The sequence below is a fragment of the Staurois parvus genome, unplaced genomic scaffold, assembly GCF_062004578.1.
Source record: "Staurois parvus isolate SC_StPar_1 unplaced genomic scaffold, SC_StPar_1.0 ptg000432l, whole genome shotgun sequence".
In the NCBI taxonomy this organism is placed as follows: Eukaryota; Metazoa; Chordata; class Amphibia; order Anura; family Ranidae; genus Staurois; species Staurois parvus.
In genome coordinates this window covers 6,528,535-6,540,682 of record NW_028318228.1, presented here as the reverse complement: position 1 = coordinate 6,540,682, position 12,148 = coordinate 6,528,535, and positions in this window count along the sequence as shown.

The window sequence follows — 12,148 nt, the reverse complement described above, 5'->3', positions numbered from 1 at the left end:
CATTTCCATATATGAACTCAAGATGGCAGCAATCTGGTGAGCACTGTAAATCTTCTCCATCCACAATAGAGACTCCACTCCAGCAGTGATACCTCCACTTCCTCTTCTCCACTTGGAATGCCCATAGGGAAGGAAAAACAAATTGCCTCCAATAGTGTAATATTGTTTATTAAATTAAAAGGCTAAAAAGACAAGAATTTTTCTGCCATATCCACTTTAAGAACAGGCCTTTTCTGAAACGTTTTCTTTACATGTAAAAATCAGTATTTTTTTCTAGAAAATTACTTAGAACCCCCAAACATTATGTATTTTTTTAAGCAGAGCCCTAGAGAATAAAATGGTGGGTGGCAATTTTTTATGTCAAACACAATTTTTTGGAAACACATTTTAATGAATTTAGTGCACTAAAAACACAATATTATACCCGATTGTTTGCTAAAATAATATAAAAGATGATGTTACGCTGAGTAAATAGATACCAAACATGTCACGCTTTAAAATTGGTCACAGCCATGAAACAATGATAAACTATGTACATTATATTATCCATAGGCAATGCTTGGAGGATTTTATAAATTACCACTTTAGATTTACACAGGAGGTCTCAATCTGACGTTTGCTGTCATACCTCACAATCGCTGTTTACATATGCATGGGAGACTGACTTGTGCGTTTACCTTTGTATGCGAGAATGGGGGGGAAGGGGAGCTTTAATATTTCTAAATATATATTTTTTTTATTTTTACACTGTCCCTTTAATTTTTTTTTTATTACTTTTATTGTTATCACAGGAAATATCCCTTGTGATAGCAATAGGCAATGACAGGTTCTCTCTACTGAGAGATCTGGGGTCTATTAGACCCCTTATCTCTCTCTGCCCTTAAAAGCTTTGGATCATACCAAGATTGGTATGATCCAATGCTTTTTTAAACCACTGATGGTTTGTTTACAACCATTGAAACCAGAAGTAACAAAATACTCGCTGCTTCCAGTTTCCTAGACCGTAGAGATGATCGATCTATGATCAGCTCTATGGTCAGCTAGCAGAACTGGTGGGATGGGAGAGCCTGGGAAGGCCATGGAAGGTAGTGGAAGGGTCGAAATGACCTCTCCCGCTGCTTGCAATAGCAGTCTAGCGACTAATTAGGTTGGGATTGCTTTTACAAGAAAGCCAACCTCCAGCTGAAAAAAAATGATACCAGGATGATGTCTGCATCTCGGTATAACCACTCAAAGTCCTGCGACATACGGGTACGTCACTGGTTTGCAACTGGATATTGTATGATATAGAGCTAAAAGACTATCGGGGAGATTTACTAAAACTGGAGCACACAGAATCTGGGGCAGATGTGCATGGTAGCCAATCAGCTTCCAGGTTTTATTGTCAAAGCTTAATTGAACAAGCTGAAGCTAGAAACTACATAGTTACATAGTGTCATGGAAATTTTGTATTGTTGGTCGAACTTTAAATGTGTCATATATTCGTGTTATTCATATGTCTCTCGTGTGGCTTAATTAAAGCTCTGAAGGCTGCATTTGGGCCATGCGCATGTACAATGTATGTATTACAGTACTCAGCTCGGTAATGGATGAGATGGCAGATCTGCGCTTATAGACCGGCGTGTATACCACCCCGGCATTCGATGCGAATGCCGCTGGCAGTAGACCGCGGGCCTGTATCCACATATCAGCATCATAGTACCACATGGACTTCGTAACGCAATGCGCAAGCGGTACGAACTCCGCGTGTAGGCTTATGCATATCTTACAACCCATTACCGACCTGAACTGTATCTTGGATGGATGTGTTTTAATAAAGATCGTATCGGGCCCATCCAGGTACAGACTGATATTTCTAGGGGATGCTTGTACAGGGAATGGACATACTGCTAGGAGCTGGGAAATATGACCTCAGATGGCTCATGGAGGGGAAGGGGAGGAAGTCTTCTGACCTCAGAAGGCTCATGGGAGGAAGGGGAGGAAGTCTGCTGACCTCAGAAGGCTCATGGGGGAGGACCAGTGATAGATAATAGGAAAGGCTATGCTCCAATCGGAATGTACATCCTGTGTATAGGCACTCCCCATTGCATTGTTCGGTGGGAGGGGATTGACTTTATTCATGTGGGGAGCGTGTGTGTATTTGTAATAAAACCAAAGGCTGAGTCTGAAGCCGGCTTTATGTGAATTGCAACACCATCCTGAGAGTGTCGTTTGATCATTCTAGGGTAACGGAGCTCCATCCCCCACATTTCAACAGAAGCTAAAAGTAGTTGGATGGGCAGGAATCGTGTAGTTTAGCTGCAGTCGTGGTAAGCAGGATTCGCACAGCTTTATGGGGGATTTCTGCGCATCCAACTGCGAGTACTCACGGTAAGGAGAAATTCGTTAAAGTGAATTTCCAAGACAGTTTGGCGAGCCTGGTGGATACTAACGCGTATTCTTGCATAGCTAACCAAGTACGAGGGGGGAATGAGCCATCATGAACTAGCAAAAAGTATGCCGGCACATTTCAGGTCTCTCTGCCATTAAGAGGATCGCTTTTTGCGTGTTCGTGTGGCTGATTTCGCTCTCTGTTAGCTAACAAGAATTACCGCTTAGCAAGGACCTAGTTTTTGTCCTAAACTCTTGATTTGTGGGTGAAAGACAAGGGTTTGTCTCTGCGGAGAGCAGCAGAGGGGTGGGTTTGGTTGGCTGGATTTGGTCAAGTTTAAAAATCTTCCAACCAAAAATTAAACGGGTATATGTTTTAGCGGGTAAAAGTTGTTGCATAGTGTTAGGTAAGTATTTGTGGGTTGTAGGTACTGTGGTAATTGCTCTACCCCCCTCCACGTGAGGTCATTATTACAGTGCTGAAAGGTTTAGGTTAATTGTTAACTGCTGTAAGATCTCTGTGTGTATGTAGTCTGTGCAATGTTTTGTGGTACTACTGCTCCCAGCAAGCATGCAGCAGGGGGTCCTTTCTGTTACATGTGCATGTTAGTGTGACATGTTGGTGTTTTATGTCCATTCTGTGATCGTGCCAAATTGTGTTGTATGTGTACTTCATATTGTTGTGCAATTGTCCAGTGTATGTTCTGTCCAAAAGTCTGTTTTGTGTAAGAGGTTAGAGGCAATTTTGAGGCTAGTGTCTACCATGTGCTCCTCTGTGGGGGGCCATTCTAGTGTCTACCATGTGCTCCTCTGTGGGGGGCCATTCTAGTGTCTACCATGTGCTCCTCTGTGGGGGGCCATTCTAGTGTCTACCATGTGCTCCTCCGTGGGGGGTCATTTTCTTGACTAACCACATGTGCTCCTTTTGTTTGGTGGCCATTTTGTTGAGTACCACATGTGCAGTAATCTCTATGCAATGTGCATGAAGTTTCCTATATGCATTTGACCCATTTTGTGTTTTTAATCCAAATTTTTACAGTTTAAGTTGTTTGCTTTTAGCTTTAAATTTGCGTATTGCCAGCCAATTTAACTTATGTTAAGCGAGTTTTTCCCTCACGTGTTCCACATTTAGTGAGCGCGGTGAAGTCTGGGTTTTTGCACATAGATTTCTTGTATAGTGATTATGTTTTTCTTGTGTTTTTCCTGTTAAAAGTAGTTCCTTATTGTAAAGCGGGTTTGTTTTAAAGCTGCTGCGTTGCGTGTTTTGCATCCAGCAGACTTTTTGTGTAAACAGTTTTAGGTGGTTGCAGCGAAGATTGCGTGTGTAACGTGGATCGTTTAGCGGTGCTGGTATGAGTGATTTTTGCGTCAGCAACAAGGTTACTTTCGGCGCAGTTTTTCGGTTCACCTCTGTGTAATTGTTTTACTGCGAAATGTCCCGTGTTTTTCATAAGGATCCACTTTGTCCTTTTTAACGGTTTTTCAGGTTGAAAAGGGGTTTTTCTGTGTGTATTAGGAAAGTTTTTTTCTTTACACAAATTTCCTAAAGGTCAGTTAGCAGGTTTCCGGCCAACCAGTGACCCCTAAGTAACATCCAAGAACCCCTCTTTTTGTTTTGACTTGTGTTAGCTACTGTGTGAAGGGATAGAAAAGCCACTTTCATCATTGTGCGGTGTGGCCTGCCAAACACAGTGGGTGATGAGAACCACATAAATTACGCTGTGCGAGTGGGCGGTCCAGGGAAGTATAACACTTAGCCTGGTTACCACAAACACTTCGGGTGGTCAGGATCACATAAATTGCGCTGTGGGAGTGGGAGGTGTGCTCTCAGTCTGACCGCCACTTGATGCGCTTCGGGTGATCGATAAGTATCACATAAATTATGCTGTGCTGGGAAAGTGGTGGAATCAGGCCTCTCGGTAGGATCCCACCGAGTGCTCCAGGGGGTAAACAGGTACCCGGACGCGGGATATATACCAGTGACTAGTCACGATGGGCAGTAGTCAGTCCATGAAGAGAGAGGGGGAACCAGCCCTCTTCAGGGTAAGGACAGCTGCACAACTGATGAAGGTGAGTTTGGGGGGGAAGTCTACAGAACCCCTCAAAAGGTGGAATAAATGGTCGAAGGGTACCAGATGGAAAATTCCCCGGGAAGGTACATTTGACGCATGGAGGTGGGAAAAATTCATCTCTGAATTTGGACCACGAATGCAGGCGTCAGAACTAGAGATCGCACAGCTATGGCTTCACAGGTCAATCCGATTAGGGAAGCAGGGCATACAGAAACTGGTCTCTGTCCGGAAGAACCAGGTGATGTATACCTGGCCTCCAGAGTGAATAAAACAGGAGGATCCAATGTCAGAGGTGGAGGAAGCTCTTTCAGGGCTGACTCTACTAAGGCAGGCAGGATCAGGGTCTGCTGGGGTTCCCGAACAACCAACAGTGGCTGAGATAAGTATAACTGCACCTGTCTCTTCTGCTAGTGATGTCACTCTTGATGTACCTTCCGTGTCTTCTGTCTCTATGCCTCTACCTCTACCTCTCCCTTCTCCCTGCTTCACCCCAGCTCCTTCTGTTTCCAACTATGAAGCCTACTCAACAACCGATTTGCAGACTATCTGTGAATCAAGGGGAATAGACACCCGGTTAAGAAACAGGGCGGATTGCATCAAAGCGCTACGAACCACTGATCAGACCCCTGCCCCCCAGCTATACCCTGATCTGAGGGACCTCAAACCTGAAGGTGCAGTAAGCGAGGTGGTTAATCTAAGCCCACCGATGAAGCTGGGCCAGCCCTTGCACTCTTCCTGGACCGAGGCCTATCCAGTCAGAGTGCAGCAATTTGAAGGTCCTCCTAATGCACAGGGGGAACGGACTTTAGGGGAACGGGTAGTTTGGCATGTCCCCTTCACCCCGGCAGAGATCCGCATTATTCTGGCTGAGCTCCCGGACTATCGAGTCAATCCAAGAGGATTTGCTCGAATGTTTGGACAAAACCAGTTCAGCTATGGTATGAGCGGGTCAGATTGTGCGCAGATCCTGAGGGCAAAGGTGGGCATGGAAGTGGCCAGTACAGTGATTGCAGGGTGCTCTATAACCACTCATGAGGAGATGACTTCAGGGGGCAAAGAGTTCTGTGCACAGCTAAAGGCAAAGCTTCCAGAAATGTATGGTGCTACCTCTACTACGGACATGATGAAGCTCACCCAGGGTCCTAATGAGGAAAGCGCCTGCTTCTGGCGCCGTCTCAAGCAGACGGCACTGGATGCGGATCTGGAAGTTGGACCTGATGCTCCAACTGAAGGGGTAAAGGTGACCGCGACGCACATTCTGTTGCGGGCCAAATTTTTGGAAGGCATCAATATTAAAATTCGGGAAAGGCTGGTTCTGGCCCGACCCGAATATAATGAGATGTCTATCCCTGCTATCCTTTCCACTCTTGCGGCAATAGAGAGGGAAATGGATAGAAGAAAACAGGACAAGGCCAAAGTTCTTATGTCCCAGACCCCACACGAAAAACCAAGGGATCTGGGTCACAGGAAGGATAGGCCCCCACCCAGGTGCTTCCAGTGCCACCAAACGGGGCACATGAGGAGGAGCTGTCCCCAATTACCTAAAGGTCGGTGGCAGTTCATTCCTGATGAGTCCTCCGCCCCTATGACCACCATGGTAAGTAACTCCTATGAATTCTCATAGGAAGTTGACAAATCGGTGTCGGCCCAGATCCATCTTTTTCTAGAGGAATTAAAATATCCCCTCCCTTGCCTCACCGACACCAGTGCAGCAAGAATGGTCTTGCGAAAACAGGACATCCAAGGCAAGGTACCCCTCTCAGGGGAAAGCCCTCCTAACCCCTACTAACCTCACTATCAAACGATGCACTATTCTTAACCCAGCTTCTCTTCTTCCTGTGTTGGAAGATGAGAAGGGGGGGGGAGGACAGCAACAATAGTGCTGAATTTTGCAACACAACTGACAATACTAACACCTCTTCTGCTAACATGTCTTCTTTGTCCACTACTAACCTCTCTTCCAAAGGACACGACTGCATTTCTTTGGTGGAACTGGAGTCAGCGACGACACACCCCATATCACCCCGAGAGTAGCGGTAAGGTTGAACGTCTTAACGGAATCCTTAAAAACAGGATCTCCAAAATCATGGCTGATACCCAAAAACCTTGGCCTGAGTGTCTCCCCATTGCCCCCTATTCCATCCGGAATGCCCCTCGGCAACCACATGGGCTGTCACCCTACAAGGTGTTGTTTGGGGGACCTCCCAAAAACAGGGTTGTACTTTCCTCAACAGTTGTCGTCTTTGCATTCACAGCTTACAGGTTATGTGCAATCTCTGCAACGGGAGCTGCAGAAGATACACCATCGGGTTCGCGAATCGCTCCCCGATCCAAATGCAATAACAGGTGTTCTTTCTATTGAGCCAGGTGATTGGGTCGTCCTAAAGAAACATCAAAGAACCGGACTCGAGCCACGGTTCACCGGACCATACCAAGTCCAGCTGACGACACCTACCTCACTCAAGCTCGAGGGGCGAGACAACTGGGTGCACGCAAGCCACTGCAAGAAGCTTTTCAGCTACACCAGAGAATGAGGGGTGTCATTTTCCTTTTTCTTTTTGTTTGTGTGTCTTACATGTGTGTGAACGGAGGAAAAGACGGCAGATACCCCAACCTTTTATTTAAAATGCACCTGCGTTTAGCCAGAACCGCCAACAAAACCAACTGTTGGGTATGCTCTAAGCCCCCGCCCAGTCATCACATGTCCGCAATGGCCGCTGTTCATGCCCTATATGACATCCGCGTCGGCATGAAAAAGCAAGGGACCCCTGGTCAGCCCCCACGTAGACATTTGTCGGTAGAACTTAATGACACATTTCTAGCAGGTAACATCAGTTTTAGCACCAATATTAGCTCTAGCTCCTGTAGGGCACTCATTAGTCCATTATGGGTAACTGGACAGCTAGGCAGCCCTCAGGTGTGCTTTAACATCAGCTTTGGCACAGGTAACAAGTTTGTTGGGACTACCACCTGCGAGGGAGGTATAACTGTCAATCTGACTAACCAGACTTCCCTTCTGAGTAACCACACTGACCGACCAGACCACCTGTGTTGGAAGGACGGATGTGATGTGCAGACTGAGGGAGCAATCCCCCAGTCTGTGCAACTGTTGCTCAGTGCCAGAGGCCGAACGAGGAACTCCTCCTGCTCTGCTCTGACAGGTCCATACTATTTTCTGTGTGGTTCGGCAGCCTATAGAACATTTCCCCAGAACGCGAAAGGTTCGTGTGCCCTCATAAAGCTAGTCCCCGCATCCTATGTAGTGATGGATCATGAAGAGTTGATGGTCCACAAGAAGGTAAGGGTGGCAGGGAGAGTTCGCAGGGAGCTATTCTCTGAGGGCGACCAAGCATGGGCTTGGTTCCCCTCATGGACAGGATGGGGAATAGAACTTATGAAGCGCCTGAACAATTTTTCTGTCATCGTGGATAGTATGTTTAACGAGACCGTAGAGGCTGTCAGAGAAATTGCCCAAGAACAACGGCAGATGGGAATTTTAGTGCTTCAGGAGAAGATGGCCCTTGATTACCTTTTAGCCGCCAAAGGGGGGTTCTGTGAGTTCATCGGAGAGGATTGTTGTACTTGGATAGAAGACACCGATGACAAGGTCCAGGCCCATATGGACAAAGTTAGTGAACTACAGGGAAAAGCTAAAGCTATAGCTAGTGAGGGTTGGAATCCGTTCAAGGGTTTGGGAGGATTGGGAGATTTCCTGTTCTCCATCGGATCTTGGTTGAAGGAAGTGGGAGTGTATGTCCTGATGCTTCTCTTTTTCATCTGCCTTTTATATGCCGCGGTGAGATGTTCCTGTTGCCTCATCGACCGTGTAAGCCAAGCTCGGGCAGACGACCACATCTCCATGCCCGCTCCTGGGATCCCACTCCAACCACTGATCGGAGGAAGACCTCACCAACCAACCACCTTCTCTACAGATTACGTCCTGGCTTCCCTCTAATTTATCTCTCTGAAGACCACATTCTCCAAGACCTTCAAGCAAGCTTCAAGCCTCATCATGGTTTGTGTCTGCGATTTGGAAAACTGTCTGGGTCGAGACCAGCCTTGTGTGGCCCCGTCTGCAGGGGCAATTTGAGAATCTGTTGCTGGATCTCCCCAGACCACCATGGGATCACAAGCCTTATTCATACCACAAGTCTGTTTGTGGTTTTTGCAAGAGCCTTCCTGTAGTGAAGGTTCCAACGCTCTTGAGGATCATTGCTTCAATCAAGCCTGTTTGCGTCGAGTCTGCGTCGGGTCTTGTTGTTTCAGGTACCCCGTGGAGGGACAACTACAGGAACTCTTTGAGGTTTTGAGACTACACCCATCAAGCTGAAGAAGATCAAGAATGGACACGAGGAGAATATGATAAAACAGGAGGGAATGTCATGGAAATTTTGTATTGTTGGTCGAACTTTAAATGTGTCATATATTCGTGTTATTCATATGTCTCTTGTGTGGCTTAATTAAAGCTCTGAAGGCTGCAATTGGGCCATGCGCATGTACAATGTATGTATTACAGTACTCAGCTCGGTAATGGATGAGATGGCAGATCTGCGCTTATAGACCGGCGTGTATACCACCACGGCATTCGATGCGAATGCCGCTGGCAGTAGACCGCGGGCCTGTATCCACATATCAGCAGCATAGTACTACATGGACTTCGTAACGCAATGCGCAAGCGGTACGAACTCCGCGTGTAGGCTTATGCATATCTTACAACCCATTACCGACCTGAACTGTATCTTGGATGGATGTGTTTTAATAAAGATCGTATCGGGCCCATCCAGGTACAGACTGATATTTCTAGGGGATGCTTGTACAGGGAATGGACATACTGCTAGGAGCTGGGAAATATGACCTCAGATGGCTCATGGAGGGGAAGGGGAGGAAGTCTGCTGACCTCAGAAGGCTCATGGGAGGAAGGGGAGGAAGTCTGCTGACCTCAGAAGGCTCATGGGGGAGGACCAGTGATAGATAATAGGAAAGGCTATGCTCCAATCGGAATGTACATCCTGTGTATAGGCACTCCCCATTGCATTGTTCGGTGGGAGGGGATTGACTTTATTCATGTGGGGAGCGTGTGTGTATTTGTAATAAAACCAAAGGCTGAGTCTGAAGCCGGCTTTATGTGAATTGCAACACCATCCTGAGAGTGTCGTTTGATCATTCTAGGGTAACGGAGCTCCATCCCCCACATTTCAACAGAAGCTAAAAGTAGTTGGATGGGCAGGAATCGTGTAGTTTAGCTGCAGTCGTGGTAAGCAAGATTCGCACAGCTTTATGGGGGATTTCTGCGCATGCAACTGCGAGTACTCACGGTAAGGAGAAATTCGTTAAAGCGAATTTCCAAGACAATAGTTAGTCTGGCTGAAAAACAACAAAAGTCCATCCAGTTCAACTATTAAAAAAAAAATTATAATCCTATACCTAGAGTTGATCCAGAGGAAGGCAAAAAAAACAGCAAAGCATGATCCAATTTGCTCCTGCAGGGAAAAAAAATTCCTTCCTGATCCCCAGAGAGGCAATCAGATATTCCCTGGATCAACTTTACCTATAAATGTTAGTATTCAGTTATATTCTGTGTATCTAAGAAAGAATCCAGGACTTTTTTTTAAAGTAATCCACTGAGCTGGCCAGAACCAACTTTTGAGGGAGTCTATTCCACATTTTCACAGCTCGCACTGTGAAGAAACCTTTCCGTGTTTGGAGATTAAATTTATTTTCCTCCAGATGTAAAGAGTGCCCCCTTGTCCTCTGTGATGACCTCAGGGTGAATAACTCTACACCGAGTTCACTATATGAACCAATGATGTATTTATACATGTTGTTGATCATATCCCCCCTTATGTATTATACATGTTGATCATTTCCCCCCTTATTTATTTATACATGGAGATCATATCCCCCCTTAATCTCCTCTTCTCAAGAGAGAATAGGTTCCTCTCATCTTTCCTCATAGCTGAGCTCCTCTATGCCTCTTATCAGTTTGGTTGACCTTCTCTGTACTTTCTCCAGTTCCCCAATGTTCTTTTTGTGAATTGGTGCCCAAAACTGAACTGCATATTCCAGATGAGGTCTTACTAATGATTTGTACCGGGGAAATGATATCTCTCTCTCTGGAGTCTATACCTCTTTAATACAAGAGAGGATTTTGCTCACTTTAGAAACTGCAGCTTGGCATTGCATGCCATTATTAAGCTTGTGATCTACCAGAACCCCCAGATCCTTCTCCACCATTGATTCCCCCAGTTGTACCCCCCCTAGTATGTATGATGCATGCATATTCTTAGCCCCCAAGTGCAGAACCTTACATTTATCAACATTAAACCTCATTTGCCACATAGTTGCCCAATTAAATAGTGCATTGAGGTCGGCTTGTAAATTGAAGACATCCTGTAAGGACGTTATTCCACTGCACAGCTTGGTGTCATCTGCAAAGACTGAAATGGGATTTTTAATCCCAGACCCTATATCATTTATAAATATATTAAAAAGTAAGGGTCGCAACACTGAACCTTGGGGTACATCCAGGGGCGGACTGACAACTCATGGGGCCCCCGGGTAATAGGAAATTATGGGGGCCATGTGTCCTCGTCCACACTCAAACCACGCCTAAAAAAGCCTATGAAAGGTACCAGGGGCATCTCATGGGGCCCCCTACTGACCCCAGGCCCTCGGGCAGTGCCCGAGTGCCTAAATGGTCAGTCCGCCCCTGGGTACACCACTGAGAACCCTAGACCATTCAGAGTATGAATCATTAACCACTACTCTCTGAATACGATCTTTTAGCCAGTTTTCTATCCATTTACATACGATTGCTTACTTTGAACAGCTGCACCAGATTTGGAGTGAGCCAGTTTTAGTAAATCTCCCGCGATATGTCCAGGAGCAAGATGAAAAATGTGTTAACCCCAAGTTGGGGGGCCGGACTATAATTTGAAAAAAATATGAACAAATTCCTATATTACTATCTTATTTGTAGTGCAAAAAAACAGGAAGAAACAATACAATATTTAAAATGCACTGTACACTGTAATGCACTGTATCTGGTGCCTGGTGTGCTCTCCTCCTCCTCTCCTGTTGCTCCTCTAGCTGCAAAGAAATCATGCTGAAGTCAGGGGGTGATTCTTCACCAAGCTGCCGCTCACCCAGCTATTTGCCAGCGCCGTTTTTTTTCCAGGCATAGTTTGAGGACCCCTGGACTGCAGTAATGTCAAATCTGCTTAGTGTCTATGGGTCACTATTCTTTTCAGGTCATTGCGAGTTTGTATTCCCCCTTATTGCCCTTTTTTAATATGGGAAGTAGAAAATCATTCGGTTTGATTTAACCACCTCCCGTCTGGCCGTTGTATATAAACGGCCAGACGGTGGCACTGCAGGGTCGGGTGGCCATTTATAAACAGCCTCCCTGCACCCTGCTTGTGCGTGCTCCCTGGGAGCGCGCAGCACTGCGATCCAGTGCCTGCTGTGTCCTCTGGACACAAAGAAACACCGATCGTCGGATGGGACCTCTGTACGAGATCCCGATCATGTGATCACTGATTGGCCAATCAGTGATCACATGCAAAGTAGTAAGCAAGATGTCACTTCTGACATCATTGCTTACTACGTGTGAAATCTGTGAATGATCACAGAGATCACATGGCACAAGGCTATTCACAACAGCCTTGTACCATGTGACAAGCTGTGACCAATCACAACTCACTCAG